Here is a 6,917-nt window from a genome sequence, read left to right on the forward strand (position 1 = left end):
ATAAGGCATCCAAATCAGCAAGGAATTAATTAGTCAAACTTTCTCTATTTGCAGAAGACATGATACTCTATATAGAAAACCCAAAACACCCTACCAAAAAAATATTACTAGAAATTATACATGAATTCAGTAAAGTCACCTGATACAATATCAATGTACAGATATATTATATTTTAATACACCAATGATGAAGCAGCAGAAAGAGAAATCAAGGAATCTATCCCATTTACAATTGCAACATAAAATAAGGTATCTAGGAATAAACCAAACCAAAGAGGTAAAAGATCTATACCCTGAAAACCATAGAACACATATGAAAGGAATGGCAGAAGACACAAGTTGAAAAACATTCCATGCTCATGGATTGTAAAAGCAAATATTGTTAAGATGTCTATATTACCCAAAGCAATCTACACATCCAATGCAATCCCTATCAAAATAACACCAGCAATACTCACAGAGCTAGAACAAACAATCCTAAAATGTGTATGCAACCAGAAAAGACCCTGTATAGCCAAAGTAATGCTGAAAAAGAAAAGTGGGAAGCATCACTATTCTGGACTTCAAGCTGTATTACAAAGTATAACCTGCTTACACCAAGTTCTGCCTCCCTGCACTCTGCTGGTACTGCTTTTCTCAGGAAAGTGGGCCTAAGGACTGGCACAGCAGGTCCCTTCCCCAGAAGAGCAGCAGAAACCTCTGCACACACGTCTACTGACCAAAGAGTTCTGCTAGGCTTCAGTTCTAGTTCAAGTAGCATCAGATCTCATTTAACACAGAGACCAGAACACATCTAGTTAAAACTCACCACACTCTTCCCTCTCTCTCTGCCCCTCCCCTGCTTGAACTCTGTCTCTCCCCCCAAAATAAATAAACATTTAAAAAGTTTTTAAAACAAGGGGCACCTGGATGGTTTAGTCAGGTAAGCATCCCACTTTGGCTCAGGTCATGATTTCATGTCTTGTGGGTTAAAGCCCTACATCATGTTCTGTGCTGACAACTGAGAGACTGGAGCCTGCTTCATATTCTGTGTCTCCCTCTCTCTCTTCCCCTCCCCCACTTGCACTCTATCTCTCTCTCTCAACAATAACTAAACATTAAAAAAAACTCACCACACTCTGGCTAAGGTCCAAACACTGCCCACTGCAGGCAAGCAGTCTTTGAAGATGACTTATTGTGGGATTAAGCAGCCAAAAACAGCAGCAAAGGGCACATAACACCCACCAGAGACACTCCTTGAAGTGCCAGGCCATAGACACTGTATTATCTTTTCTTCATAAAGCCATTACCTTCAAGAGCAGGAAACATAACAGGCTTTTCTAACACAGAAAGGAAGACAGACATGGACAAAATTCCAAGACAGAGGAATCCATCCCAAGAGAAAGAACAAGAAATGGTTATGGCCAGTGATCTAATCAAAACAGACATAAGTAATATGCTTGATGGAGAATTTAAAGCAATAGTCATAAGGATTCTTGCTGGGCTTGAGAAATGCATGGAAGACATCAGGGAGACCCTTACTGCAGAGATAAAAAAGCTAAAAAACAATCAGGCAGAAGTGAAAGATGCATTAACTGAGATTGGAAACAAACCTGGTGTAATGATCACAAATATGGAGGAAACATAGGAATGAATAAGTGATATAGAAGAAAGAATAATAGAGAATAAGGAAGCTGAACAGAAGAGAGAAAGAAAAATCATGGATAATGAAAGGAGATGGAACTCAGTGACTCCATCAAATGTAACAACATTCATTTTATGAGTCCCACAAGAAGAAGAGAGAAAATGGGATATACATTTTATTTGAGGAAATAATAGCTGAAATTTTCCCTAATCTGGGGAAGGAAACAGACATTCAGATCTAGAAGACACAGAAAACTCTCAACAAAATCAACAAAAGCAGGCCAACACCAAGTGATATTGTAATTAAATTTGCAAAATATAGATATAAAGAAAAAATCTAAAAACAGCAAGACAAAAGAAGTCCTTAACACAAAACGGACGACACATAAGTTTAGAAACTGATCTCTCCACAGCAACTTAGCAGGCAAGAAGAGAGTGGCATGATATATTCAACCTGCTGAATGAGAAAAGATGTGCAGCCAAGAATACTTTATCTAGCAAGTCTATCATTGAGAAGAGGAGATGTAAAGAGTTTCCCAAACAAAAACTAAAGGAGTTTGTGACCACTAAATCAGTGCTGCAAGAATATTAAAGGGGATCTTTCAGTGTGAAGGACACACCAAAATTGACAAAGAACAGAGAAAAATCTCCACAAACAACAACAGCAACAACAACAAAAACAGAAGTAATAAAATTGCATTACATACCTGTCTATCAATAATTACTCTGAATGTAAATGGATGAAATGCTCCATAAAAAAGAAATCAGGCGGCAGAATGGATTACAAAAAAAGGCCTATCTATATGCTGCCTATAAGATACTCATTTTAAATCTAAAGACACCTTTATAGGGAAGGTGAGGAGATGGAAAATTATTTACCATGTAAATGGATGTCAAAAGAAAGCCAAAGTGGCACCAATTATATCAGTCAAACTCAATTTTAAACCAAACTTTGTAACAAGAGAGAAAGAAGATCACTATATCATAATAAAGGAGACTATCCAATAAGATGTAACAATTGTACATATTGTGCCCCCAACATGATACACCCAAATATATAAAAAAGTTAATAACAAACATGAAATAACTCATTGATAATGCAATCGTATTAGGGGATTTTAACACCTGACTTACATCAATGGGCAGACATCATCTAAGCAGAAAATCAGCAAAGAAGCAGTTACACAACCTAACCTTACACCTAAAGGAGCCTGATAAAAGTACAACAAATGAAGCCAAAAGCCAGCATAAGGGAAATAATAAAGATTAAACAGAAATAAGTGGCAAAGGAGGAGCAAAGATGGCAGAAGAGCATGGAAGCTTTTTGTGTGTCTCATGTCCATGAAATGCAGCCAGACCAACACTAAACCATCCTACACACCTAGAAAACTGATTGGAAGATTAACGCAACAATCTGCACAACCTGAACCACTGAATTCAGCAGGTACACGACACGAAGAGCTGAACTTGGGAAGCAAGAAGCTGCGAAAGGTAGGGAACCCCTTTTGCAGGTGGAGAGAGGACAGAGACTGGGGAGGGAGGGAGCATATGGGAAAAGCACTCCTCCCCAAAAGCAGCTGGAGAGAAAGTGAAAAATTGGAAACAGCCACAGGGACTAAACTAAAAAGGGAGAAAGGAGAAAGGAGAAAGGAAAGGGTTTAAATTCCATTAAGACTATAAACAAGGGGAGTGCAAAGTCTGCAACTCTGCAGCTTGATACCTAGTGAAGCTCTGGTGGGAAAGGTGAATCCCCAGGAACATAGTGGGGTCTGGGAGGTTCTCAGGCCACACAGGGAAAAGCGGTTCCACTGCTGGAAGGACATTTGGTAGAGACTGTTGAAGCCACTTGGTCCCAGCAGACCACAGAAGGCAGCCACATTCGCTGGTGCTGGGGCAAGGTCATTGAGGGTGAAGCCTGGTGCCAGATGTGTGTTGCAATTTTCCATAATCCCTGAAAAGCTAATGCTACATTGTCTTGCAATCTTGTTTTGGGGCACATGGGCACCTGGCCACCGTCACAGGGCACCGGCAACAGCAGGGTCCAGTGGGCATTCCTGGGTGCAGCCGACATTTGGCCATTTCTCATTCGGCCATTGCTCGGTGAGACCCTCCAGCAGAGGGGCGGAATGGGTCAAAGCCACAGTCCTTCGGAAGTAAGGGACTGGGGAAAACAGCAGCATCTGAGACAAAACTTGGGAGAGAGGTACTTCCTGGGGCCTGGTCAGGGAGAGTGGAAAAGTGGGGAGTGGATGAGAGCTGAAGATGGAGGACCGGTGCGCGAATGCTGATCCAGAAGAACAGACTGGGTAGCTGGGTGGCGCCATTTTCACCGCTCCTGCACACCTACTAGCACTGCAACGATCCACCTCAGTAGGCTAGCAGAGCCATCTAGTGGAGAGAGGAGCTGTTACACCAAACCCCTGCCAACTGGGCCATCTTTGCTCTTCAAGAACATAAACGTCACCACCAGCTTAATTTATGGACTATAAACAGCTACATGGACTGACCTCTAGGGGAAAATGAAGTAATTTCAGTTCTACTTCAATATATTAGCAGGTTCATCTATTCAATTTTATCTTTTTCTTTTTTTTTCTGTTTTTCCTTTATCTCTTTTACAATTCTTTTCTTTTTCTTGAATACAGAAAGAGAAAAAAATTATTTTTATTTTTAATTTTTATTAAAAATATCTGTCTTTAATTTTTATTACTATATTTTTTACTTTTGTGTATTTTTTTCAAATTCTACTTTACTTCCATCATTTTATTTTAGTCTACTTCAGTGTACTCTCCTTTTCACATTTTCAAACAATTTCCTTTATTTTCTTTCTTTTCCTCTTTTCTCTTTTTCCTTTCTTTTCTTTTTCTTCAATTCAGAAAGAGAAAATCTTCATTTTTACTTTCAATTTCTTTTTAAAATATTTTTATTGAATTTTTATTACTATATTTTTGGCTTTTATGTAAAGTTTTTCAAATTCTATCTTATTCCCATTATTTTATTTCAGTCTACTACAGTGTATTCACTTTTTAAAATTTTTCAAAATTTCTTTCTTTCTTTTCTTTTCTCTTTTTATCTTTTTCTCTTTTTCATTTCCTTTCTTTTTCTTAAATACAGAAAATTTAAAAATTCATATTTTTAATTTTTATTAAAAATATTTTTCTTTATTTTTTTCCAATACATTCTCTACTTTTGTGTATATTTTTTCAAATTCTCTTTTACCCACATCATCTCATTTTAGTCTACTTTGGTGTATGCATTTTTTCAAATTCTCAAATGATTTCCTTTTTTTTCTCCCCCCTTTTTCTTTTTTTTTCTAATCTGTCAAACCACTTTCAACATCCAGACTGAAACACACCTAGGATCTAGCATCATCTATTTGATTTGTGTGTGTGTGTTTAATATTTAGTTTTAATATTTTTTTAATTTTAATTTTTAATTTCAATTTTTCTACCTCATTAATTCCTTTTCTCCATTTAAAATTACAAAAGGAAGGAATTCACCCCAAAAGAAAGAGCATGAAGAAATGACAGCCAGGGATTTAACCAACACAGATACAAGCAAGATGTCTGAACAAGAATTTTGAATCACGATAATAAGAATACTAGCTGGAGTCAAAAATAGATTAGAATCCCTTTCTGCAGAGATAAAAGAAGTAAAAAATAGCCAGAATGAAATTAAAAATGTTATAACTGAGCTGCAATCATGGATGGATGCAGCAGGAGCAAGGATGGATGAGGCAGAACAGAAAATCAGCGACATAGAGGACAAAATTATAGAGAATAACGAAGCAGAAAAAAAGAGGGAGACTAAAGCAAAAGAGCACGATTTAAGAATTAGAGAAATCAGTGACTCATTAAAAAGGAACATCAGAATCATAGGGATCCCAGAGGAGGAAGAGAGAGAAATAGGGGTAGAAGGGTTTTGCGAGCAAATCATAGTGGAAAACTTTCCTAACCTGGGGAAGGACACAGACATCAAAATCCAGGAAGTACAGAGGACTCCCATTAGATTCAACAAAAACCGACCATCAACAGGGCATATCATAGTCAAATTCACAAAATATGTAGGCAAGAAGAGAATCATGAAAGCAGCAAGGGAAAAAAAGTCCTTAACCTACAATGAAAAACAGGTGAGGTTTCCAGCAGACCTATCCACAGAAACTGGGCAGGCCAGAAAGGAGTGGCGGGATATATTCAGTGTGCTGAATCAGAAAAATATGCAGCCAAAAATTCTTTTTTTTTTTAATTTTTTTTCAACGTTTTTTATTTATTTTTGGGACAGAGAGAGACAGAGCATGAACGGGGGAGGGGCAGAGACAGAGGGAGACACAGAATCGGAAACAGGCTCCAGGCTCTGAGCCATCAGCCCAGAGCCCGACGCGGGGCTCGAACTCACGGACCGCGAGATCGTGACCTGGCTGAAGTCGGACGCTTAACCGACTGCGCCACCCAGGCGCCCCCAAAAATTCTTTATCCAGCAAGACTGTCATTCAAAATAGAAGGAGAGAGAAAAAATTTCCCAGACAAACAATAATTAAAGGAGTTTGTGACCACTAAACCAGCCCTGCAAAAAATTTTAAGGGGGAATCTCTGAGGGGAGAAAAGATGAAATATATATATATATATATATATATATATATATATATATATATATACCAAAAGCAACAAAAGATTAGAAAGTACCAGAGAATACCACCAGGAACTCCAACTTTACAAGCATCATAATGGCAATAAATTCATATCTTTCAGTACTCACTCTAAATGTCAAAAGACTCAATGCTCCAATCAAAAGACATAGTCTTACAGAATGGATAAGAAAACAAGATCCATCTATATGCTGTTTACAAGAGACCCACTTTAGACATAAAGACACCTTAAGATTGACAATAAGGGGATAGAAAACAATCTATCATGCTAATGGTCAACAAAAGAAAGCCAGAGTAGCCATACTTACATCAGACAATCTAGACTTTAAAATAAAGACTATCAAGAGATGCAGAAGGGCATTATATCATAATCAAGATGTCTATCCACCAAGAATACCTAACAATTCTAAACATTTATGTGCCAAATGTTGCAGCACCAAAATACATAAATCAATTAATCACAAACATAAAGAAACTCATTGATAGTAATACCCTAATAGTAGGAGACTTGAATACCCCACTCACAGCAATGAACAGATCATCTAATCAAAAAATCAACAAGGAAACAATGGCTTTGAATGACACATTGGACCAGATGGACTTAACAGATATGTTCAGAACATTTCATCCTAAAGCAGCAGAATATACATTC

The sequence above is a fragment of the Herpailurus yagouaroundi genome, unplaced genomic scaffold (assembly GCF_014898765.1).
Source record: "Herpailurus yagouaroundi ecotype Mexico unplaced genomic scaffold, PumYag 67203, whole genome shotgun sequence".
NCBI classification, from domain to species: Eukaryota; Metazoa; Chordata; class Mammalia; order Carnivora; family Felidae; genus Herpailurus; species Herpailurus yagouaroundi.